This window comes from Talpa occidentalis, unplaced genomic scaffold, assembly GCF_014898055.3.
Source record: "Talpa occidentalis isolate TD23 unplaced genomic scaffold, MPIMG_talOcc4v2.1 talOcc4.9, whole genome shotgun sequence".
Lineage (NCBI taxonomy): Eukaryota > Metazoa > Chordata > Mammalia > Eulipotyphla > Talpidae > Talpa > Talpa occidentalis.
Window position 1 is genome coordinate 11,732,174 of NW_023605305.1, and position 26,073 is coordinate 11,758,246.

Genomic DNA, 26,073 nt, shown 5'->3' on the forward strand with positions numbered 1-26,073 from the left:
GGGACGCGCCCGCCGGGCCACCCCGCCGCCCCTCACCTGCCAGCCGGACCCCGCGGGCAGCGAGCCCCTCCGCGGACGGCCGGGCGGCGCCGCGGGCCGTGGCTGCGCCATCCCGCGCCCGGCCCAGCCCGGGCCCCAGCCCGCGCGGCGCTTCAGCTGGCCCGGCCGCCTCCGGCCCGCGCGCGCCCCGGCCCGGGCCCCGCAGCGCCCAGCTCCGCGCTCGCGGCCCCGGCTCCCGGCTCCCGCGGCGCTGCCTGCGCTGGGCTCGCCGGGCGGCCGGGCCGGAGGGGCGGGGCGCCAGGTAGGGGCGCGCGGGGCCGGGGCGGGGCCGCCGAGATCCGGGGCGGGGCCAGCGGAGGCCCCGCCCCGGTGCGACCCGGCCGGCGGCTCCCGGGCACTGCGCCTGCGCGCTCCGGCTCTAGCGCTGGAGGCTCCTGCGTGCAGGGTTCTCGGGAGCCCCCAGCCCGCTTTCTCTTCTTTCCAAACTTTGGGTGCCCCGCCCCCGGGCCTCGAGGATGGCGCATGGGGGTCGGGCTGCGGAGCCCAGCATGAAGAGGAGGGGGTTACTCTGGAGGAGGAGGACGTTTCTTAAGCACCTACTTCATTTTTCAGCCTCTCCCCACCACCCAAGAGGTGCGAGTGTCATCCCCACTTCACAGTAAGAAAAGTGATTCCAGGAGGGGAAAGCATGCTCAAGACCGCAGCAGTAGGAAATGACAGCACTAGCAATCCAGGGAAAGGCCTGGATCTGGACTTCCTCTCTCCTTGCCTCCCTGGGCCCCTAATGTCTCACAGTGGCTGGCCTCTGCCCAGCCTTCCCCCAGCCCCACGCCCATACCAGGCCCTAACTGCCCCTGATCCTGGAGGAGATGGCCACGGTGCCTCCGCAAGGGTTGCCAAGGAGGTCTTGTGCTATGGAGCAGGCTTCAGGACACGTGCGTTCTAGCTCTGGCCTTGCTACAACTTGCTGAGTGGACGTGAGTGAATCCCTGCAACCTCTGTAGGTTTGTTTCCCCATCTATGGAATACAAGGCCTCTGCAGGCCCTGCCAGTGGATCCTGCATTTTGTCTGCCTCTGTACGATGCAGGAAGAACCCCTTCCCCAGACCTAGGCTGGAAAAGCCTGATTCCTGAGCTGTGGCCAAGTCAACTCCAGCTGCTTTTGGATGCTGCAAGGGCAGAGCTGCCCCCCAGCTCAGTGCCCAGCCTCTCTTCAGCTTCCTGAAGGAGCTGCTGGCAGCTGCCTACTGCACTTCATCTCCTGGAATCCTGGAAGGAAGATCCTGTGCCTTCCTCTCCCCCAGACCTGGCTCTGGATCAAGATGGAGTCCAGGCAGCCGACGGGAACTCTGGAGATGTGTGTTCCAGACACGGTGTAGCTTTGTTTTTAATAATTAACAGCAGCAAATATTGATTTACACAAGCACTTCCAGGCCTGAGCACTTCCGGGCACCCATCGAAATGCAGCCAGAAAAACATCCATTCCCACACTGCCCCTGGGGGAGACGAGACCTGGCCCCATCACCTGAGATGTCTATGTGCAGGTGGAGTGGAGGGTGTGCACAGGTGTGCACGCAGCTCTGTGTGTGCGAGACTCTGAGACCAGATGTGGCTGCGGCACATGGACAGCCTGGGTGTGTGCATGTGTGTTTGTGCACGTGTATCTGTATATGCCGGCACGGGCGCCTGTGTATATCTGAATACATTTGCAGACGTGTGAATGTGTCAGTCTTCTCTCTGTGTTCGGCCATGTCCACAGGTGTGGGTGGGCTGTACTTGTGCACAGATTTCTGAATCCCCGAGTGGAGAAACCCCTGTAGGAGGGAGGGCAGTAGGGGCCCGGAGAGTTCACATCTATACAGATGTGGCTCCCCAACTAGAGGGGGGTGCCCCTTCTTGGTGTTCTTTCCAGCCCGAGGGATGAATAATGCTGATACTAGTTCAGCTTCCCAGTTTCTACTTTTCAAATTCCTTTCACAGTCATCACACAACGGTAAGTTTGTAAGATGGGGAGAGGAGTGAGAGGGCAGAATTTGCCCATTAACACAGGGAGGTCACCTGCCCCTCGGACTGGTGCCATCAACACTGCAAATGTGTGTAGAGTTAGAGGTTCCAGGGGGATGGGGAGTAGAGAATGTATCTCACCCCACTATTGCTTTGCTGGCGACCCAGACTGACCACTCAATCTCTCTGGGCCCTGGTTTCCTCTCCTGTCAAAGGAGGATTATCCACAGGCTATCTTGCTTCTGTAGTGGGGGTTGGTTGTGGTTTGGAGTCTGCCGTCTGGGCTATGTTGACACAAAGGGAGGTTTCTAGCCAGGAGGCTGGGAAAAAGGGGTGCGGAGCTAATCTGAAGGCCAGCCCCAGGTTGTCTAGCAGGCAGGACTTGGGGCAATGGGTTGCTCCAACCCTCACTTTCCTAGAGGGGAGACTGAGGCCCCGGGTGGGGAAGCTATGACCCAAGAACACAGCCCTGGGTGAGCCCTCGGGCCTCATCCCAGATGCTCGAGGGGCGAGGGACTGGGAGCCTCACTCATGAACCATTGCGTCCCTCCCTTCCTGCCAAACCCCAGGATCCACATGACCCAGTTTGGGCTCTTGACAAGGCCCAAAGAGCAGAAGAGGGTCTCAGAAATTCCCTGATGCTGTCCCCAGCACCCCCACTTGGGGCCCTTTGAGGTAGTGGTCCCCCACAAGGACACCATTCCTTAGCCATCTGCCCTCCTGGCCTAGGAGAGGTATATGGCTCTTGTTCCAGGCCAGAGAGCTAGAAGAGGAATTTGACAGATTCTGCCTTACTCTTTCCTGGCTGTGTGACTTTAAGAAAACTGCTTCACCTCTCTGAGCATCTGAATCTTCATCTGAAGAACACCTACCACGCAAGGTTGGTAAAAGGACCAAGAGGCTTCATGTCTGTGGATGGCATTAGAAACTTTAAAGTGTACTATGAACATGAGGGCTTCTTCCTGTCGGCAGTAGGAGGGCAGAAGCCCACACACCCTGTATAGACAGCCTGCGTTCTGGTCCTGGTATCCTCACGGCAGCCTACCTGTGTCTCTTTGGGCAAGTCACTTAACCTCTCTGAGCCTTGTTTTTCTCATCTGCAAAATGGGACTACCCCACAATACTGACAGCTTGAGGATGACATGAGACAGGGCATGTGGAGATACTGCATGCATATGTGGGGAGCCACATCTGTACAGACTTGAGTTATCCAGGCCCCTAATACCCTCCCCCTGTGGGGGCTTCTCCACTCAGGGACTCAGTTGTAGCCCCTGGTACATTGTGAATCTCAGTAAATGTAGCAGTTATTCTATTTGGACAATGCATGCGTCGTTCAGTTATTTGTCTCTTCACTGAACTATGGCTCCTTGAGGGCAAGGTGTGTGGCAGGTTGATTTCTGGCCCCTCAGTGCCCAGAACAAAGTTTGACACAAGTCAAGTGCCGGGCAAACCTTTGACTTAGATGATAACAACAACAGGAGCCCCTTGTAGGGCTCTAACTCCAGGCCTGACAGAGTGCGTGGAATGCCTTGTGAGGGGGGGTGCTATCATTATACCCAATTCACAGGCCAGGAAACTGACAGTGATGTTGATAACGAAGGGCATGAAGAGTAGCTGGTTGGTCAGTTTGTTCTCGGCTGTTGTGCCCACCGCCTGCAGACCCTGGTCCAGCCTGAGACTGCGGCAGGCCCACCCAGAGGTCAGGAGTGGTATCCCGCCTGGGGGCCAAGCTTCATCTACCTGAGCATTTTGCCTCTGATCAGTAGTCATTCCTAGATGTCTCCCAGCCCTGGGGGGTGGTGGGGGCAGGCAGACCAGCAGTGGCGGGGAAGGAGCACTCACCTTGGGGTGCAGTAAAGCAGTGTGGGAGGGAGCAGAGTCCACTCGTGGTAGGTCTAGTGCCTGAGGGAAGCGCTGGTTGTGCCCATCACTCCTCCTGGAAGAGAACAGAGGAGGTCAGGGAGGGCCCCCAGTGGGAGATCTGGGAATTTGGAGGGAGAGTCATTCTCAAAGTCAAGTGACATTAGCGGGGCAGCTTTTATGGAGGAGAGGGTCCTGGGCTCCCCAGGAGGAGGCAGAGGAGGAGCTTCCTGCACAGGGCTGCCAAACAGGTCTCCTGTCCCCCAGAGACCAGAGATGCGGGCAGGGTCTCTCCCTGGAGGCTTCCCTACTGCACACTCAAGCCAAAAGGATGTCCACAGCCCGCTCTGATGGGTAGACTGAGGCAGGGTGCTAGAGGTGATCCTGATCTCAAGTGCTCCAGCCTCTAATTTCCCACCCTGAGCCTTAACAGCAGCCCCAGGGGCTGAGAGGCCACCCAGGCTCCTGCTTTACTAAAAGTAATTAATACTACACTTATTACTGCATATGTCATGTCAGGTATTATATTTCTATAATGTGTAATAATAACTGAACCCCATTGGGCCAACCGTGTGCCAAGCCCCGTGCCAAGCCCCTCTTTCTGGGCCTGAGGTCACAGACTGCGCACCCTGGTATCCCCCACTGGCATAGCCGGCATCTGCGTGAGGCCTGACTGACTCCATGCCTCAACTCTGCCCACACCCACACCCCTCCCTGAGGAAAGGAAGCAGGTCTGGTGAGGGTGAAGTCAGCTCCCGTCACCCCAGAAAGCCTGCCGAGGAGCTACCTCTAGGGAGAGGAAGTGCTCGGTGGCTCCTGGGACCCAGGGCTGGGCAAGCAGGCGTGGCTTCCGGCCGCTGCTGAGGGCCACCCTGACGTGGCTACACCCCTGCCCCAGCCCCGCAGAGCAAGGCTGGCCCTAACAGGGTGAATCACTCGGGCTGCTAGATGATCCTCCACAGCCCATGGCGGGCTTGAGTCAGGCAGAGCTGGGCCTGCCACTCCCCAAGGAAAGGGCCTGTGGGAACCTGGACCAGGAAGGAGACCCTGAGGAAGCCCTGAGCCCCCTCCCAGCCCCCTCGGGAGAAACACCTACTCCAGCAGGAGAAACAGCCCAGAGGAAGAGTCCTCAGGCTCGCGTCTGGCACCAGATACTCCTCCACCTCCAGGGTGCTGGCAGCTGAAGAGGGGGGTATGCATTGGTAGCGCTTGACCCAGCAGGGTAAACAGGGTGGTAGCCGCATCAGTATGGGGGAGATACTCCTGTGTGCTCACCTGCCACCCCCAGGATGTGGGGACACTGACAGTCCATAGAGCCTCCAAGAAAAGGCATCATGGAGTCTGGACAGCTAGTAGGTGCTCACTCAATGAATTCTCTGGTATTTATTCATTCATGGTAAATTCTGACTCCCCCATTAGGGTCTTAGTAAGTAGCTACTGGGCGGTTGAATGAATGGATGGGTGTCGGCACTTGGGAGGCAGTGAAGACCTATGAGTAGGGGAACGGCCTCCATGGTGTCCTGTAGATGGCAAGGTGGGCCGACATGGGGCAAGAGGGGAGAGTAGAGAGGGGTCCATGAATAGTCCAGGCCAAAACCATCACAGGGACTCCTTGTTAGACCTACTATGTGTCTAGAACTGTGCCAAGCATATTACACCCTCAACTGTAGTGCTGAGAGGCTGGCATTATTTATCACCCTCTTTACACATGGGGAAAATCAAGTTCAGAGAGGTGAAGCCAATTCCCCTAGCAAGTGGTGACAGAGGCAGCATTTACAACCAATGCCCTTGACCAGGCAGGGACAGTGCCAGGGTCATGGAGGGCAGGGGCTGCCCAGGGAACACTTGGTGGGACTGCTGGCTGCTGAGTGGGGTATCGCCTGTGACCCGGCTATTCCAGTGGAACCCTCCATCTGTTCCCCCATTCCCCACAGTTTAGACATTTAGACGTCGTGACTGCAGGTCAGTCTGGCGGCAGCTCTGAACACACTCCCCTTCCGGAACTATCTCAGCCTCAGTTTCCCATGTCCAGATGCCCATCTCACTCAGCACTGCTTATGCTATCACGGGACTAGGGAGGTCTCTGAAGACAAGGGGGTTCTGGTTTCCATCTGGGACCCTACTGGTCCTCAGCTCTTGGCTTCCCCACTGACCAGAGTCCTGCCCCTTGCAGGCCATGAGCAACCTCCCGAAGAATCCACCAAAAAGTCACTGCTGAGGCCCAAATGGGTGGGGCAAGGCAGAGCAGGAAGTCGAGGACCCCAGAGTCTGTGGGGTCTGGCCTGTGCCTCGCACGACCTGCCTTCATCCTCACAGCTCTACAACAGGCAGGAGCTCAGAAACTGCCTGCTTTACACACAAGGGGACTGAGGCTCAGAGAGGTATGTTCACTGACACAAGGTTGCACAGTTAAGGAAGCGCTGCAGGCACTGGAACCCAGGCTTGTCACTCGAGACCCCAAGCCCTGAACTTCGCCCAAGTTTCTGAGCCACCAGCCCCACGAACCCAGCTTGTCATGTCTGAGAGGTAATAATAACAGTAACAGCAAGGGCTTAGATACTGTGCCCTAACCTGTGCTCCATGCCTCTTAGAAGTTGCTCAATAAAATACTTTGAAAGGGGCCTGCCGGGTGGCACAGGCAGTTGAATGCCGCACTGTGAAGCTGTCCACAGCCTCTGCAGCGCGGGTTCGATCCCCACCGGCCAGCGAGAACCCCACATGGCGCAGCAGACCTCTCCTGTCACGCCCGCTGCTCCCCTCAGCAGTGCATTTTGTCAGTCTGCCTGTTCTGCTCCCCGCTCTGTCTCTGGTGAATCCTCTCACCCTCCCGAGCATCTGGCCTGTTCCCCGGTTCTTGTATAAATAAATAAATCTTAAAAAAAATACTTTGAAAGCATGAATAAGCTCAGTTGCCCTCTCCACCCCTACCCTCTCCTCTGTCTTCCTCGCCACCATCCCTTCCCCACCATCTAACCTGCCTCCCGCTTCCCCTTCCTCCTCCGGCCTCTGCAGACCTGCAACTTGGTCACTTTCCTCCCTCGTAATGAACTTGAACCTCTGTCCCTCCACACATCCCTGAAAGCCTCCCTGACCCCACGGCCTGGCTTGCCCTAAAGCGCCTGCATCTCTGCACAAGCAGCAGGTGGAGCCTGCCAGGACGGGGGACTCTCCCTCTGTTCCCCTTTCCCCGGCACAAATGGGTCGTATCTGTGCGGTACTCTACAGTTTACACAAGCACTGCGTACAGTCAAAAGCACGGGAGGGTGAGAGAATTCACCAGAGCCAGAGCAGGGAGCAGAGCAGGCAGAAGGACCGAAGTACACTGCTGAGGGGAGCAGCGGGCGGCAGGAGAGGTCTGCGCGCCATGTGGGATCCTCCTCCGGTGGCCGGGGAGCAGCCGGGGATTGAACCGGTGCCACAGAGGCTGCAGGCAGCTTCGCAACCCAGCGCTCAACCGCTGCGCCACCGGGGAGGCCCTACATGGGTATTGTCTCATTGGGTTTCCACAGCAGTTTTGTGAGGTTGGACTATTGTCAGCCTGTTTTCTAGATAAGAAAACTGAGGCTCAGAGAGGTTAAGTGACAAGGCCAAGGTCACACTGGGACAAGGGCTGTGCCCAGGTTTGATTCCAGCCCAGGGCTCCGTCTGCTACAAATATCACAATTGTTCTCATCCCAGCCCTGTCCTGTCACCCCAGCCTTGGCCCCCAGGGCCTCCCCATCACAGTCCCTGGCTTCTGCAGCCACCACCCAGCATTTCCCGGGTCCAGCTCCAATCCTGTCCTGTCTGGCCTGGACACCTGCCGACAGGTACAGGACACCTGGACACAGAAAAAGGTGGCAGCCAGAGAGGTGACTCGCCCAAGGTCACCTGGAAAGCTGAGCCAACCTGAAGTCTGGGCCAGGCACATTCCAAGGTCACCTTCAGGCCCTGCGGGTATGTGGCCACCAGCCAGCTGGCCCTCTCCCCTCCCTCCTGGAGCACCCATGTCTCCCAGGGGAAGGATGAGGGAGAGGTGGGAAAGGGAGGTGTGGGGGGGGCCCAACGAGTGGGATGGGCCAGGCGGAAGCGGCTGCTGACAGCTCCCGGGTTTCTTGGCAACTGTCACTGCACCTCTTCCCCCTCCCTTATCTCCACATCAAGGTAATAATAATAATTGCACGGTCGTGAGTGCAGTTCTTTGTACTTTTCAAAAGCCCTCTTTATCTGCTCCCTCCTGGCAGTCTCACCGGAACTGGCGCGGGAGATAAGGCAGTTGCTAGGATCCCCAGTTCCCGGAGGGGTAAACTGAGGCTTGGAAAAGTTAAACTACCACCTGGAGGTCACCCTGCAGGCCCGGGGCGCCAATGCTGCACTGGGGTGGGGGGTTCTCCCTGGGGTTCCACAGTGCAAAACTGCAGGGGCAGAGCCAGGGATGGTCAGGGAGATGGGGAAGACTAAGGACAGGAAGCCAGATGTTGCTTCAGCTGCTTCCCACCTGTTAAGCAGTGGAGAACTGGGGGAGAGTCCTCTCTTTTTCTCTCATCTGCAAAATGAGAGCCAACATACCCACCCGCTAAGGTTGCGGGGAGGCACTGGGAGAGCATTATCATCACCACCACTGTCAGTGTCAGCCACCGGAGAATCCCACCCTTTCAGGGCACCAGAGGGCTGGCTGGGAGTCCTGGGACTCCCTTCGGCCATCCACAGTCAGCTGCCAGGCTGGAGCCCCCAGGTGGGCCTGGCCCCCGCTGACTCGCCCAGCTCCCAGCCACACCCTCGCCTCCCTGCCGCAGCCCCTGGGCCCGGCCTGGCTGGGCTACGCAGCTGCTCCAGCTCACTCTGCACAGGCTCTTTCCTCCTCCAGGGGCTCCTTTTTCCTGCTGTTCTGTCTGGTAAACTAGTCAGGCTTGAAAATTTCAATGTAAGCAAGGGTGAGACTCTGGTGGCCAGGGCAGGTGACATATGACAAAACAGGAGGCTGTGACGGGGAGCGGTGGATCTGGACAGGAGCTGACGGCACACAGACATAAGTGGACTAGACCGCAGAGGAGGGGCTCAGTCATGGGGCCAAGGATTTGTGGGGAGCTAGTCCATGACAGGAGGCTGAGGGGTCCAGGCCAGGTCAGCGCCAGGCCAGAGGTCAGAGTTCCTTGAATCACCCTGGTCTCAGCTCATTCTACCAACCTGGTGATTCAGGTGGGGGTCGGGAAAAGAACCGCAGACCTCGAAGTGAGAAGGGGGCATGGAGGGCTACTTCTGGGGACCTTCACCCCCTCTTGGGCTCCTCTGGATGGGGCTTGGGGTTGCCTGTGTCCCCAGCCAGGGTAGCAGGCCTGAGGGAACGCTAATCTCCTGAAACCAGAGCCAAGCAGCTGCCCTGGAACTGCCCCCTCCCTGGGGGCCACAGAGGCCCATTGTCTCGGAGTTCAACCACCTGCCCCCTCCCACTTGCCCCCAGCCAGCTTAGGTGCCAGGGAAGGTGGCCAGTGGCATCCAGGTGAGTGAGTTTCTGAAGCCAAGCACAGGGAGCCTGTCCGCTCTCCCCGACACCCAAGGGGAGGCACAGGGGTGGGCACAGCTATGGGCTGCTCCTGGCTCACCCCATCTCACAGAGGAGGAAGCAGAGGCTCAGGGAGGCTCCAAGATGGCCCACGGGTCTCGCGGTCACTGGCAGGGTCCCCCTGAGGATGAGAGGTGAGGGGCAAAGGAGATGGGTAGGAAGGTGGCAGTTGGGGCTCCCTCCCTCACCCCATGCTGGCTGAGTGCCAGGCTACCCGGATCCCGGAGCTGGGCCAGGCAGCGGCCTCCTGAGCAAACAACAGGTTGGCAGCCCCGAGAGAAGGTCATGGGACCGGCCCCCAGCCAGGACCCAGCACCTGCGGAGCGGGCCTCCGTCCACCTGCTGCCTGCCACCGCCTCCCCTGTCCAGGTGGCCTGAGCTCTGCCGGGGAGGAGTGACACTGAGGTGACCGAGTCACAGGGCCCCTTCCTGCTTGGTAATAACAACACCCCAATTAGCACCCCGCCTGGCACTCTACCGTTTGCAAGCTGCCTTCGCTGTAGGCCTGCCACTCAGGGAGGCAGGTAACATTATCTTCATTCCACACGGAAGAAAACTGAAGCCCAGACAGAGATAGTGACCGGCCAGGTACCACCCCTGGCGCTCAGGCTCACGCGGCTCACCCTCACCCACCTCGGGCAGGATGCACTCCCACAGAAGGGCCTGGCACAAGCTGCCCCCCCAGCACTCAGGGAGAGGGTGGGCCAGAGCCCATGCACCGGAACCTTCCCCACACCATCAGTGGGGGCCTGAGAACCGCCACCTACACCCCAACACCCTCATGCCCTATTACTCTTCCCCCAACTCTTGGGCCCAGGGATTCCTTTCTCTGAACTCCAGGCACCCCTTGGCTTGCTCACTCCATCATCACCCACTCCCCCCATTCAGTCTTCATCCCTACACTCAGCCATTCATTCAGGACATGGGTGAGTCAGCCCCCCACCCCACCCCCTCGAAGCCAAGCCCCGGTGACACCCCACAGACTGTTCTCAAGCTGTCTCAAGCAGACACGCAAGTGCTGGGCCTGTTTCTTCCATCCTTCTCCCACCCAGCTCGGGGGCTGCCCCCCTCATGGGCCCTCATGGTGGGCAGACGTCCCTCCCAAGTCCCAGCAAACCACCCCACGGAGGGGGCGAGGTCACGTCTCCTAAACAAAGGCAAGTAGGGAGAGGCCCTGGCTGTGCCCCTAAATTGCCATGTGGCCAGGACCAAGTCACCATAACCTCACCAAGCACTTCCCACCAGAGGCTGGGACTCCGGCTAGATGGCCCTACGGTCGGGTTCTGACAGTACAGGGTGACGAACCAGCGGGAGCTGGGTCTGGAGGACTGGGTGAAACCAGATACCGGAGCACCTCCTCTGCCCAGCAGACTGCGGAGGCCCTTGGACACCTCCAAGCTGCTTCTCCTCTCTGAGTCTCAGTTTCCTCGTCTGCACAATGGGATAGTAACACCTACTATGCGGTGTCACTGTGTAAAATCAATAGTATATGTGCAACCTGACTTTCTCGAGCTAGTATACAGTAGGTACTAAATAAATTACAGGGCCCTGCCTGGAAAGGCATTTTAACATCAGACATGTGGGCTCTGCAGCCAGACCACCTGCCTCTGATGCTTAGCTCTGCCACTTATCAGCTGTGTGACCTCTGAGCCTCAGTCTCCTCATCTATAAAATGGGGATACTTACAACGCTGCCTCTGAGAGCTGTCGTGAGGACAAAAATGAATTCATTCACATAAACATTAACCACTAGGGCCTCCCCTGGTGGCGCAGTGGTTGAGCGCTGGGCTGCGAAGCTGCCCGCAGGCTCTTCAGCGCCGGTTCGATCCCCGGCCACCGGTGAGGGTCCCACATGGCACGACAGACCTCTCCTGCTGTGCCCTCTGCTCCCCTCAGCAGTGTATTTCACCAGTCTGCCTGTTCTGTTCCCCGCTCTGGCTCTGGTGAATTCTTTCGCCCTCCTGTGCTTCTGACTATACCCGGTGTTTGCATAAATAAGTAAATAAATCTTTAAAACAAACAAACAAACAAACAAACAAAAAAACCATTAACCACTAGCAGTTCCTGGCCTTCCCTGCCCTCTCCCTTACCGTCCCTTTTCCTCCCTCTGTAGGTTGCTGAGGACTGAGGGGGGACGCTGCCGGTGAAAGTGGTGAGAGGGGAGACCAGAGCACAGCAGAGAAATCACGCGATAAACCCGGCCGTCCAAGCATAAACCACCAGCCACGTTAGGGACTGAGTGCCCCGTCCAGCAAGGCAGGCCAAGCCTCCTGGGGGCCTGGCGCAGGTGGTTCCAAGGTGCACGGGGTCTGGACTAGCTGTTCCCCCAGAGGCTCCCCATGTTTGGGATGTAGGTGTCTCGATGGCTCCAGGGTCACTGAGTCCAGGCAGACGCGGTAGAAACATTCCCATCACTTCGAAGGAATGGACTTTCCTGGGGCTGCTGGGGGCATGGAGGAGGCAACCACTTCTCCCAGGGGTCTCTGGCCACCCCTAGTGAAGACGCATACTCTGACCCCATCTCCACTCTAAGGCATTCACCCTCCAAAGCTTTTATCCACAAACGCAAAAAATATACGACATTCGATGCAGCAGCGTTTGCAATAGCTAAAATTCTGAAGCCACCCCAATGGCATTAAAAAGAGGCCCATGAAGACCCCAGGCCATCGCGTGGCAAGGACAAAGGGGGTCTTGAGTGCGGGTGGAGAAGTGAGGTCAGAGGCCCAGTTCAGTGGAAAAAGCAAACTGCACAAGAAAACCTTCTGTGTAGAAACCAAACATCCCTGTTAAAAGTTGACAGGGGTTATCGAGGAGCCTCTGCCTGCTGCAGTAGGTATCCTTCTGCATTGTTGGAATTTTTATAATGAGCACTTGTTATTTTTGTAGTCAGAAAAAAAATGAGAGATTAAAAAATCTGAGCACTTCCCAGGAGTTAGCCCTCAAACTGTCTGACGCCTTTAACTTTCTCAGCCCTTTAACGTGGAGCCGCAGGCAGGAGCGACAGAGCTGGGCTGTCACCCCGGTTCTGGCGGACCCTAAAACCCATACTCTCTCCTATGTTAGGCGTTAGCCAGCCTGCTCTGGGGGTCAGAGAAGAGAGAACGCAGGAGAGAAGCGGTCTAGGCAGCCGGGCTCGGGACTGTGCCGGGGACCTCAGCCGTCCCGCCCGGGGAGCCAGGCCAGTTGGGGTGAGCCTGCACAGGGTCAGGGCTGTCCACTTCATTTGCAAATGCAAGGGCAGGTTCTGCTCCCTGCTCCATGCCCTGAGCTGCCTCCCGCTGGCAGGCTGGCAGGTACCCAGCAGGTGGGCACGCGCTGGGCTCTAAATAACTTTCCATGTTGATCAACCTGTTTCTGGGAGAACTTGGTGTTGAAGGTCACTTGCCACCTTCTCAACGGCCTGGAAAGGTGACAAGCACAGCTGTGTGTGCCTGAGGCTCGGCGGGCCAGGGAACGGATCTGGCAGTCAGATGGGCCTGAGTTCAAACCTCACCTATGTCAAGCTCTAGCTGTGTGGCCTGGGGCGAGTCACTTCACCTCTCTGAGCCTCACTTTCCTTGGCTGTAAAACGGTATGGGTAGCCCCTCGCTGCAGGGTTGCTGGGAGAACTGGGGGAGTAATGCAGGTGAGCACCTCCTCAGCCAGAAGCCCCTTCCACGTAGTGCTGCGCGGGCACGTGTGTGTCTGGAGTGAGCACAGGCCACCCCAGCTGGATCGGGGGCCCTGCCCCACAAAATCAGCAGCAGCTGGACTGTCTGACGCTTTTGCTGGGAGCCAGCCCCGGGTTTTCCGCAGCTCCGCCCAGGGGTGGGAGAGGGCATGTGTGACTCTGTGGGTGACTGTGGAGATGGGAGGCTTGGCAGGAACGTGAGCTGGGGTGGCAGAGAAAGTGCTCGTGTCTGGGGCGTGCGTGGGTTTGCATGAGAGCATGTTTGTAGCTGCTGCGTCATCCGCCTTCCTAAAAGCCCCCAGTGGCTTCCCACCATATGCAGGATCAAGAGCGCTGCCTCACATGGCCACAGGCCCGTGTCTGTCCCACCTCTAGGCCTTTGCACACTTCCCCCTCTCACCCCCCATCACACCCATGAGCTACACTCTTTTTTTTAAATTTTTTAAAATTTATTTATTTATGCATACCAGAGCTGGGAGTGTAGACCAGAGGGGCAGGGGGTGAGAGAATTCATCAGAGACAGAGTGGGGAGCAGAACAGGCGGATCTACAAAATACACTGCTGAGGGGAGCAGTGGGCGAGCCAGGAGAGGTCTGCTGCGCCATGTGGGTAGCTCCCTGGCCGGGGATCGAACTCGGGCTGCAGTGGTGATACCGTGATAGTACTGAGACTTCACCCCTAGGCTACCAGTGAGTCCCCATGTGCTACACTCTTATCTAGTCTTTCTGGAGTCCCCTCCCAGACCAGGTCAGGCTGCTGCCCCCACCCTGACTGGCTTTCCCAGAAGCCTATCCTGGGCTGACCCAGGTGGATCAGTTTGCGCAGGTCACAGTGTGATTACTAGATCACTATCAGTCTCTCCTGCCAGCAGGGGAGCTCTGCCAGGCGAGGACCAGCTCTGTTGGGGTTACTGGCACACAGTCGATGCCCATTATGATCTGCTGGGTGAGTGACTATGTTCTATATTCGTGACGAAGATGTCTGGACAAGAGTCAAAGGGCGGGGAACTGTGTGTGTGCAGTGGGGCCAGCCAGATGGGTGCCAGGCTGGCTGCTGCTTGTGCCCTGCAGTGGCTCCACTGCAGGCCTCCACTCTGTCCAGCCTTCGGCCTGCACATCCCATGTCACCCCAAGCTGGTCCTGCATGCCTGCCCGTGTGTCCACCCCCAGCCCCACTCCCAGCCTGCCTCCTTGATCTAAGGGAAGATGGGCCTCCAGGCCCCCTGCCCGCTCAGACAGCTTCCACCTACTGCCAGGAGAGGATGTGGAATGTTCCTGATTTGGGATGGGGGAAAGAATCTTGTTCCTGCCTCAAGGTCTTTACACTTATCTGCCTGGACCAGCCTTCCCAAGGCCGGCTCCTTCCCACTGGGGCCTCAGAGAACAGCACCTGCTGTTCCCCCAGCCAGGACCACCCCCACCTCCCTACTCCCACCTCTGCCAAAGCTTCCCATGGCTCCTCCCATTCTTCGGGTTTTGGTTCAAATGCCCTCTCCTCAGAAACACTTTCCAGAACTGCTTCCTCCTTCACCGTCCAGCCTGACAGCGCAGGATGCTGTGCCACTGGAGCCAGCTGGGTCCAAACCTCTGCTTTGCCAAGAGCCCTTCAACAGGGCACTTCACTGCTCTGGCCTCAGTTTCCTCAGCCCTAAACTAGAGATAATAACGGTATTACCGGGACCCCATGGAGTCGCTGTGAAGCCGAATCCATCAATATGGGGAGAGCGCTTTGGAACACAGTCCAGCGCTCAGGACAGTCTGGGTAAGGCTCGGCTCCCCAGCACATATCCCTGCTGTAAAGCTCAGCGCCTGCACCGTAGCGTGTTCTTGCCTGTGGATAGACTCCCGCTCAAAGATGAGGAATTGAAGCTCAAAGATGATGCCCAGGCCAAACCAAGAGCTCTGAGGATAAGGACTGGCACTGTCTCATTTTCCACCCAATCTTCAGCCCTTTGAGCTGGGCCTGGCACACATAGGACCTCGATAGTTCTTTGTGGCTGAGTGGCCAAGTGCTAAGCAGGTGACCACGACTCCTCTCCCCAGTGGTTCTGCACACCCAGAAGGCTGTGCACCTCAGGGTCAACATCAGCCTGCCCCTGCATACCACCCCCAGTCCCAAATGATCCCAGCTCAAAGGAGGTTCCAGGCTCTCAGAAGTGGCTGTGGTGACAGGCAGCCAAGGACCACCAAGCACGCACCTGCCCCAGCGGGACCCCCTCATCCTGGCTGGACCAGCAGGATGAAGCAGGAGATGCCCTGGCATTTGCCTTGGGGGATCCCTGCCCAGAGGTACGGTGGCAGGTGTGGGCCCAGGAAGCAGCTGTAGCTCCCCCATCTTGTGCTCTGCCAGCTGCCCGCCAGGGGCCTGCCCACCAGATGCATAATAGATGAGGAGGCCCAGCGGGCTGTGCCTGCCTGGCATTTCAAAGCCACTAATGAAGCCAGTCTCGTGCTTCCTGCAGCCTCACACAGGCCCCGGAGCCGCCGTGCAGTAATTACAGTGAGGAGCCACCTGAGGACAGGGCCCACCCGGGCCTGCTCAGCGCAAGTGGCATCAGCGAGAGGTCTGGGCTCAGGCTGCCCAAGCTGCTAACTTGGTTCACCCTCACTCTGTGTGCCTCTGGGCCAGCCACACCTCCTCCTGCAGCCTCAGTTTCCTCATCTGTAAAATGGGGGATGGGTGGTAATAGGTTCTGCTTGATAAAGCTGGGGTTAAGGATGGAAGGAAAGAGCTCAGGGGAAGGGCTCACCTCAGGGCCAGGGGACCCAGGAACCACTTCCTGTGTGGGCTTAACCAGTAGCATTACTGTCAGGAGGGCGATCTCAGCGACAAGGGGGGCCCTCCCAGTGGGACACAGGGGGTGGGCAGTGACCCCTATTTGGAAGGTATTCAGGGTCATCTTCCTCTCCCCATTCTCCCTCACCCCACTACCAGGACTGCTCTCATTCCTTGTCCCTAACCATGGCCCCTCAAATCCAGCCTCCACTGCTGTGTGACTTGGGGCCAGAGCCTCACTGTTCTCCGTCTTGATTTGGCTTCTCAAATGTGTGCTAAGGTCAGCCCGGAGGACCCTCGTGACGGCGACGCGACACCATAATCTCAGGTCTGACACTGCTGGCACCTTACCCTTGTGGGGTCCAGCCACCTCCTCCAGACTCCCAGCATTAAGGTCAAGGACCCTCTCCCCAGGACACTTCCTCCCCTGCATGACTCCACCAAATCACTCCCCCACTCCGACCCCACCCCACCTCCTCCGACCCCACCATTAAACTCCCTCTTAGAAGTCCAGGCCCCTCTGCAGAACCAGAGCCACCACCATCCCGTGGGCTCCATCCCACTGACCCTTGCCCGCTCGTTCTGAGTTCCTCCTGCTGATAACCAGCTGCTGGAGGGCAGAGGGTGGGGGCACCAGCCATGGTCACTTTTGGCCTCACCAGGCCTCACTGCTCCCCTGACCCAAACTCCAATCTCCTAATCCTTTTCTTGAAAGGAGTCGGGGAAGTCACACCTCCTCCAGAAAACCCTCCACACACCTACTTGACAAAGTTTCGCCTCTGGACACATTCAGTTCAATCCACAAGCATTCATTGAGCACTTACTGGGTTCAGGCAGCTGTGCAAGAGGATGTGAGGACAGAGGGAAGAGGAGAGAAAGGACAGCCCAGCATTTATGGGTTAGGTGCTGACAGGTGGGCCCAAATCAAGCACAAAAGTAACTCACACAACCCCTGCTTTCAGGGACCTCAGAGCCTGCCTCATGCCACAGTCAACTCAACTGAGGCCAACTCGCTGAAACACCCAACTCAGCAGGTACCGGAAGAGCATCAAGTGGGACTCAGAGAGGGGAAGTGCGCTGCCCATGGTCACACCACCTGCAGGTGGCAGGGGCAGATTCAGGTCCACTTCCGTCAGACTCTGAGGACCATGCTCTCGCTACCCTGGCAATAAGCGCGAATGTGCGCCCTACAGGCATGGAGAGTGGCAGGGGAGGTGCTCTGAGGTGACGAAGATGGACAGTGGGGATCAGGAAAGAAAGCCCTCAGCAGATAGTGACATGAGAGGGGAGGGCGTGCCAGGGGAGGGGGCAGTGGGCAGGAGGAGGTGGTGCCCACTGGGGCTGTGGATCAGAAATGCAGGGTGCAGGAGGAGCGAGTCCCAGGTCGGCAGAGGAGGTGAAGTTGGGCCTGAATACCAAGGAATCATCCTTCATGGTTAAAATGACCCCCATTTACTGAGCACTGACTCTATGCCAGGCACAGGCTGGGGCTAAGCAACTGGCTTCCCAGGGTGCTAAGCCTGGACTTAGCACCTTGGACAGCAGCTCCAGGGAAGTGGGTGCAGGGCAAGGTATTTTGGGTAATGGACATGTCCAGGAGATTCCAGAATCTTATTTTATAGGTGTGTCAACTGAGGCCAGTGAGGGGAAGGGACTTGTCCCAAGGCACACAGCAGTTAGTGACTGACAGTAACCTGGCTCAGGGCTCCCCAGGGTGGGCTGTCTGGGTCACCCCTTTCACCTTCATGTCTTCCCTCCAGCGCATCTCTCACCTGGACCCTCCCTGTGGCCAGGAGACACTGGAACAGAATGGGTGAGACTCTGGGCTCTGCACAGAGTCTGGAAGATGGAGGTTCAAAGCCCCGCTCTGCCAGTGACTCGCCTGCGACCTTGGGAAGTCACGCCCTCTGCACCATTGTTCTCCTCCGTAATTAGAGATAATAGTCCCTAACTCAGGGACGTGGTAAAGATGATGTGAAATGATTCAAGTCAAGCACCTAACAGTACCTGCTGCACAGCAGGTGCTTGACAAGTGGCTGTGGTGATGTTATTATCATTGTGCTCCTTGAAGGAAAGGATGTCTCCCCCGCTCCCCACTTCTGCTTTGGGCTTAGCACCTGCTCTTACGTGCAGCAGAGACTCATAATGACTGGGCAAAACAGCAGGAGATAAAGCCCAGAGAGGGAGAGTAACTGGTCTCAGGTTGCACAGGGAGCATCAAAGAAAATAAAAGGGCAGTCCTGGCACTCAGCCTGGGCACCCCATGGACCTCCTGCCCCAGGGGTGGCTTCCTGGAGGCCCACAGCAGATGAGACATTGGTGCAACATAGGTGTCCAACAGCTGGGGGCACTGCAGGGCCTGGGGACCCCAGGAAGCCCTCAGCAGGGGCAGGAAGCAGAAGCCAGAGCTGCCAGGGGATCTCCTGGGGGCGCTCCTGCTGGAGCTGAAGTGGCAGCAGGAACAGCCAGCCAAGCCCATGTGACACAGGCACCAGGGAGGCTGAGAGGGGCCCTCCTGCTGGGGCATTGGGGTGCTGGGGATCCCCAGATGAAGCTGCACTCCCACCTACTGCTCCTGGTGTTGGGGAGGCTTCTGACACAACTACCTCCCTCCCACCTCTCCCAAAGAAAGGGCAGCCTTAGGAAACGGCCTGGAGGAGGGGCTTTCTGCCATAGGGAGTGGGGTAGGAGTTTGGGGTCAGTGAAAAGGCTAAGGGCACCCCTAGCCCAGGAGCCACCATGATGTGGGTAGGAACAGAGCAGAAGAAGGGAAGGAGACACTTTTATGGGGGCCTATAACATTCCAGGCCCTGTTTTGGTTGTGTGTGTGTGTGTGTGTGTAAATAACTTTATACTCTGTTATACAGACATTTTAATCCCCATTTCACAGAGGAGAACACTGGGGTTCAGCAAGGTTTGTGAATTGCTGACAGCCACACAAGCGGTAGCAGAGCTGAGATTGGACCTGACTTGGCTGACTCCAAGGCCGGGCTCTGGGAAGATTTGTGCGGGAGAGCTGGGGGGAGCGGGGCAAGCCAGAAAGAGGGTCTGCCCGCCCCATCACCTGGAGAGGGTACTTGGAGGGTGGGTGGGGCCTGGGCTGGCATTCTAGGGAGTGGCAATGGTTTGGAAGCATCTCCGAGGCTCAGCCAAGCAGCCCAGCCCCTCCTGAGACACCTCAGTACTCACCACACACTCCGCCGAGGGGTGAAGGACTTGTCCACCCTGAAACACAGAAGAGGGGCAGCGGATGAGGGGGCCGCCCCTTCTTAGCTTGCCAGCACATGAGAATGACTCCCACCGGCCCCCACCCTCACAGAGGGGCTGGGAGGGGTCCTTAGGCTGCGGGGGGGGGGCCTTGATGTCTCGTGGGGACATGGGAAGGAGTGGGGGTGGGGTAAAGAGGCAAGTGTTGAGAGCCCTGGGCTTGGGCAGCAGGGGCGCAGGCCAGGCTACGGGGAGGCAGCAGGGCTGGGGGTCGGCGTGGGAGGCTCTGGAACAGGTGAGGGCCGCAGTGACTACAGCAGTCTAGAGTCAGAGCAGGGGTGAGGGGTGCAGCGCGGGCCGTGTCAGAGTGTTTCCGGTGTGCCAGGACTTATGGCAGGCAGAAAGGGGAAGCCCTCTGCCACTTCCTCAGCAGCCTGCCCCCACTGGGAGCGATCGCTCACTCAACCCCCCCGGACAAATGCATGGGAATTTGGGGGCAGAAGGCCTTTGAGGAGCCACCTGCCTTCGAAGCAGAGTAGAGAGAGACCTCAGGCCCTGGAGTCCAGGGGATACCTTAAGACATTGTCTCCTCCAAAGCCCCCCAGGGCCAGCGTCAGAGAATTAATTATGGGCCGTGCCCTCCTTCCCAGACTCTCCCCCCATCACTCTGAGGGCACCTTGAGCTTGGGGAAGGCTGGAAAGCTCTCTGCTGCCCAGCGGGGGGACGGTCAGGGGCAGCTGTTGGGACAACAAACAATTATGGCCAGAGGAGAATGAAGAGGGGGCCCCAAACCGGACTCTGCCAGTTAGCTAGGGCATGTGTTTTGGGGAGCAGCTGTGGGGACTCCCAGGGGTCAGTTAATGAGGAAAGCAGACTCTGCAGGTGGAGAAAATGAGGCCAGAGAGGCCAGGACTTGCCCAAGGTCAACGGCAGACCCAGCCCCACTCCCCTGGGCTGCCTCTCGGTGTCAGCTGCTGCAAATCTCAGGGCTCAACCTAGGGGGTCCTTTTATGTTCTGAATTCAAGCAGAGCCCCGACAGGAGGGTGCCCGCCTGGCTAACCCCTCTGCCAGGTGCACTCCGAGGTTGGGCATCCAGAAAGAGGTGGCCCCTGGGGGACAGCCCCACAGCTTGAGAGCACGTCCTCTGCCAGGCAGCCTTACGTGCATGAGCCCCAACTGCTCCACACCCAGACACCCACGTGTCCCCCTGATGCAGGATCACTGAAGGTCAGGCGACTCCCTGACACCCGGGGAAGGGGTTCTGGCCCCGATGTGCCTGCCTGGTCTTCCTTCCCATTTGCCAAATCTGCCCTGGGCAAGAATACCCGCATCCCTCCTCTGCACCCCTCTGAGCTGGGCACTCAGCATCAGGAGGGAGGTGACCGGCCCCGAGATGGCCCAGCCAGCTACTCTGACTCCCCGTGAGGTCTCCAAGGCCCAGAAAGGAGGTGATTCCTGAGAGCCAGGCGCCCAGAGGTAGGGTCCGGGGGCCTGCTAAGGGCTTCTAGACCCCCTTCCTTCAAAGTCTCACTGAAGGGAACAGCCGCTTTATGGGCCAAGGGGGGGTCCTCGCCCAATACCCCGCTGCGCTGCCTCCCCCCACCCCACAAAGCTCCACCTGCACCCCGGAGTGCCTGTCAGCACCGGTCACATCCAGCAGCAGGTCACTAGGGCGCAGCCACAGAAATGCCCACCCAAGCCCACCCTGCGCCTTCACGACCCCGCACGTGCACACTGACCCCCAAGCGGAACGCGCGCACAGACACACGCACTCACGCGCCCGAGCGCAAATTCACAAATTCACAGAGAACCCCCGGGGCCCTGCGGGCTGCGCCCCGCCGCCCCGCGCACCTACCCTCCGTAGGCCCCGAAGGTGAAGCTGCGCTTGCGGCCGCTCATGGTGCCGCCGCCTGCCGCGCTGGAGCCGCCTTCCCGGTGCCCGGGTCACCTTGGCAACCCAGGCCGCCCGCCCCGGCCACAAGCCCCGGGATTGTCAGCGGCGCCGCGGGCGCCCGTCCAGCTGCCGGGGGCAGCAGCGCGCAGAAAGGGCCGCTTGTTCGCGCCGCCCTCGGCGGACCCGGCCTGGGCTGCGCTGGACTTTCCGAGCTGGGGGATGGGGGTGTCGCGCGGGGCCTGGGGGCAGGGGGGGAGGGGCAGGCTGGAGTGGGGGCGACTCAGACTCCCCATCCGCAGGCCAGGGGCCAGTCCGGACTTGGGGTACCAGGCGGTGGACCCTCTTTCGGGAGACACCTTCTTCTGCCACCACCTTCCCACCCCCCCCCCACAAGACCTGTGGGCGAGTCTGCCCCACATCATCAGGACGGAGGGGCTCTCCGCGCTCTGGGTCAAGAACCTGGAAATCAGAGTCAAAATGGTCTGCACCAGGGCAAACCCCAGCCCCCCATGTGCCTCCAGTTTCTGCCGCGTGAAATGGAACTACCCCACAGGCCTCCCAGGGCCCTGTCGGTGATGCCCATAGATGGTGCAGGTAAAGTGCCCAGCCCCCCCCACCCCCGCGCCCAGTAATGCTCACTACGTGCCAGCTGTCAGCCCCCAGGGCCCAGCAGAAGCTCTGCTCTTCAGGCAAGTGAGTGAAGGAAGGCACAGTCTCCCTAACCCTTTTATTGCCCCCTCTTCCAGAAGCCCCCCAACTCCACTGCCCTAATGAGGAGCAAATGGGAGGGAATGGAGAGCTCTACTTTCTTGAAAATTACTCCAGCCTGGGTTACCTCACTTGGCAATTTCCACAAGGGAAACCCGACTCTGAGTCCTAGAGCCAGTCATACATTCACTCAACAAACTCTCTAAATATCTGGTCTGCACCCAACTCACCCAGAGCTCACAGTCCAATGCTCCACCCACAGGAAGCTGTCTCCCCTGTCCCAGGTGCAGGCCTGTCAGGTGACAGGAACACTGGCCCACCTCCAGGACGCACCCACCACTCACGGGCAACATCTCCTTGCCCCCTCAAGAGGGTTTTTCCCCCCTCCTCCTGCACACTGGGAGGCCCCCAGTCTTGAGATTTGCAGAAAACACAGTGTGGGGGCAAGGGAGGAAGGACAACCAAGGGCACAAGGATAGGGTGGCAGGGATTCTTCAGAAGTCTTTCAGGAACTGTTCCACATGGGCCCTGGGCCAGGCTGGGCTGGCTGCATCTTCCCCTGGGAACTAACTGGTGTGGGCACAGGTTCTCCACAGCGTGCCTCCTCTGGACTGTGGGGATGGCGCAGAGGTCTCCCGGTTTCAGACGTGAGGACACCGCGACCTTGGAGCACAGCAATTACTGCTCTCTTAGGAGGCCTGTCCCAGCCCCTTGCCCCCTCCCTCCCTGCTCTGCTCTGGTCCTTTTCTGCTCAACACACAGGGAGCGGAAGAGCCCTCAAGAGCAGCGAGCGGAGTGCAGAGCCTGGAAGGGGCAAGCGAGATCTCCCAGCCCTTAGAACTACCCCCTTAGTTTGGCTGTCAGAGGAGGAGCCGGCTCCTCGGGCAGGGGGCTCTGGGCAGGGCCGCAGATTCCTGGGTGGGGACAGCAGCCAAGGACAGCATGGACGCTCATGCTCACAAGGCAGCCGGATGTGGCTTCCAGTTGGTCTGAGGAGGGAGAGGGTACTTCCTTCCTGGGCATTAGCAGCAGCAGGGGCTCCCAGAGCTGAGGGGAGGACCAGAGCTGGGCCTGAGGTGCATGGTGCTGGCACTTCCTCAGACATGGCTCTTAGCCTGGCCGGTCAGTCTTTCCAGCAGGAGGGATTTCTGAGTGGGCCCTGCATGTCCACTTGGCAGGGTGGCCAAGGGGCCTCCAACGTGCCAAGTTTCCCAGCCGGGTCCGGCCCCTGGGAGGCCCTGCTGGTGCGGGGACAGTGGGCCCTTGAGAGGGGCCGTGGGGGCTACAGGGTTCCCACCGAAGACAAAGAGCCCAGTGTGGGCTCCAGCTTCTTGGGCTCTGACCAGCTGCAGCTGCTTCACTGGCAAGATCTGGGGGTGGGGTGGGGGTGGGGAGCACATTCCCTCAGCCAGGGGTGCACAGGACAGGCTCGGGCAGGAGCAGAATTGAAGCACACCTTCCTAACCAGCAGGCCACCTCCCAGAACGCACCCCCTCCACTGCAGCCGAAGACGTGGCAAGGACGTGGGCCTTGTGAGCCCTGTGAGGGTTCAAATCCCAGCCCCCTGCCAGTTGTGTGGCCTTAGGCAAGTCACTTAATCTTTCTGTGCCTCAGTTTCTTCATCTGCAAAATGGGGCTGATGATGAAAATCACGGGGCCTCCTTCTAAGGGTTTTGCAAGGATTAAAAAAGTTAATATTTACAAAGCACTGAGCACCGCATCGGAAGAGCGCGTGTCTGTGAAATAAAACATTAGCTGCAGCATCCTTTGTATTAGGCTGAACTGCATGCAATCACCATTCTGGTAGAGTTAGCAAAAATTTATTATCCAAAACAAACTAATGGCCATCCAGAGGAAACGGGATAAATAAATTAACCGTCTATTTACACCACGCAGCACCACACAGCTGCTGGAAAGAACGGTGCACATCTCGGCGTGGGCGTGTGGAACCGTCACCGAGACAGGCAGACACTCTCACAGGCAGTGTGGCAAGGATGGAGGTGCGGGCCGGGCGCTGACATTTCCTGGCTGTGTGACTTGGAACACATCATTCCACACCCCCTCCCCGAGACATCTGGCCTCTGCTGGTCCGGGGGGAAGGTACTGCTTTCAAGTCAGCAGAGTGCTGCTGGCCCCTGGCACTAGGAAGTCTTTGCCACCTTCGGGGTGGGACAGGGCTCCCCTCTTCCTTACCCTCCCGCCTCTTGCCTAAAATCCTGAATCAGGCTATCCTTCAGGTCCAGGCTCTCCCTGGAGGGAAAAGCTTCCCCTTCCAGGCCTCCTAGGTCTGCACCTAATCTGGCACCTAACAAATGCCACACAGCGTGAAGGAGGAAGGACGGGTGCAGGGTGGACGGTGCTCCTTTCCAAGCTCACCGTGGGTTAACTCTGGGAGTTCCACCCACCTGCCTGCAGGACCCTCCGACCCCTTCCCGACCCTCTGCAGGAAAATATAAGGGCAGGGGGAGAGGCAGACTTCTGGGAAGATCTCAGGCCTGGACTCCAGAGAGGGTGGATGGGGTCAACTCTAGCCAGAGCCCCCAGGAACACCCCCAGGCACTCCCATTCAGGATGCCTGCTGGGATCTCCCGGGCAGGCTAGGCTCTGCCTGGCCCGCAGGCCTCCCCCAGCCTCTGTGTTGGTCAGGTTTCCTGCCTGGGCCTCAGTTTGCTCCTCTGGTAAACAGCCTCTCTCACTCTGCTCAGGTACAGTGTCATAAACCTAGGTCACCCTGACAATCAATCAATCAATGGAGAATAAGGCATGGGAAAAAAACAAAACAAAACACTAGATGCCCCCTCATACCTGTAGGGGAATAAAACAGTGGCAACAATTAAAAAAAAATAATGGAATAACATATTTGCCTCAATAGAATTCCATGGGCTCGAAGCATCATCAGCCCTAGCCTGTGACATTTCCAGCCAAGCCACACCCAACCGAACCCAAGATGCTGCCAACCTTGGGCTCCTGGAGGGAGACTCCTGGGGGGGTCCTCAGATCCTGGGAAGGAAGGGAGGGGAGTGGGTGTGGCTTGGTTCACACCTTCACCCCCAGCAGCTGTCCAGTAGGTCACGGACACAGACATTCCCCACCCTCGGTCTGAGATCTCATTAAGTGGGGTCCAGAGACCCTCCCTACTCAGGGTCCCCCATCAGGGACCAGAACAATCTGGGCAGGCCAGAATGGTCAGAGTAAATGTGCCCACGCAAGCCCTCCCATCCCCGTGGATGTTTCTGCTCACCCTATGAACCATGTGTTTTGAGGGTCCCCAGGAGCAAATCCCCCTGGAGACAGAAACACAAGCACACTTCTTTTTTCCTTCCTTCAGTCACTTCAGTCCTTCAGTCCGAGCTTCAGACACTAGGGACAGGACGTGGCTTTCCCAGGTGACACCTGCACTTGCCCCGGTCCTGTGCACAGACATCTCACATGCACCCACAGATCAAATGTCCCTACAAGCCTGCGCTCACAGAATCATCAGTCCCTACACCGCACATCAGCCCCAACACACACACACACACACACACACACAAGTCAAATCAAGCTCACACCCACAGGTCTCAAATCCACATGTGCTCACCTGATGACTATGGCTGGGTTTGTACACCCATGTTCACATGTACACACATGTGAACACACACCAGTGACAACTGATCCAGGCACGGAAATCACACACCCTAAGATCATACTATGCTCACACAGTACAAAGGCACGTGACTACACACACATCACATACATACATACACATGCGGACACGGAATGCCCAGCTGACTCCTGGGAAGAAATTAAGAGAGAAGGGAGGCTGGCTCTTTGGGGGTTGAGAGGTGTGCAACTGCTGTGTCCCGGCTCCTCTCACACATTTTAGGCTGGAATCTAAGCCGCTCCCTTCTCCTAACCCCTGCTCAGGGCCCTCCCTACCCATTTCCAGAAGGTAGATGGAGCGAGAAGGAAGACTGCTTGATGCTCAGAGCTCCACTCAGGGTGGCTGGGCTGACGGAGCCCTGCACCATGGGGCAAGAGACCTGGTTTGGCCTCCGTGCTGCTGGTCACCTGTTGTGGTTCCTAGCACAACCCCTCCCCACTTCAGAACTCTGCTGACCCACCTGTAAGATGGGGGACAGGGTGTCCTGACAATTCCTTAAGGTGCCCCCTCCCACCTAGCCAGGCTGGGACTCTGTGAGTCCCTCTTTACCAGACCCAGGCCCCCAACCTTGGCAGTGGTTCCCAACCGGGGTGGCTCCGCCCCCTAGTGGGTATCAGGGAAATAGGCGAGGGCGGTTTTGGTCCTCACCAGTGACTGGGGATGGCCACGGCCATTCAGCGGGTGGCGATGGGGAAAGTTATGGCCCCGGAGAGCCCCACTCATGGAGGACTTGCCGAGCATCAGCCCCCACCCCAGATATTCACGTGGG

At 58.4% G+C, this 26,073-nt stretch overlaps 1 protein-coding gene across 13 annotated transcripts in view; it reads right to left on the reverse strand.

Moving 5' to 3' along the window:
• RAP1GAP (RAP1 GTPase activating protein) overlaps nt 1-26,073 on the reverse strand; it is a 59,241-nt gene that overhangs the window by 24,173 nt on the left and 8,995 nt on the right. For 8 of the 13 annotated variants that reach the window (XM_054691057.1, XM_054691058.1, XM_054691062.1 and 5 more), the window contains exon 1: nt 37-78. The gene's annotated coding sequence lies outside the window, so the exon portion shown is untranslated. Of the gene's footprint in view, nt 1-36; nt 79-3,846; nt 3,941-19,039; nt 19,076-26,073 lie in introns of those variants that run through there. The other 5 variants (XM_054691066.1, XM_037498571.2, XM_054691065.1 and 2 more) reach the window with 1 other exon arrangement.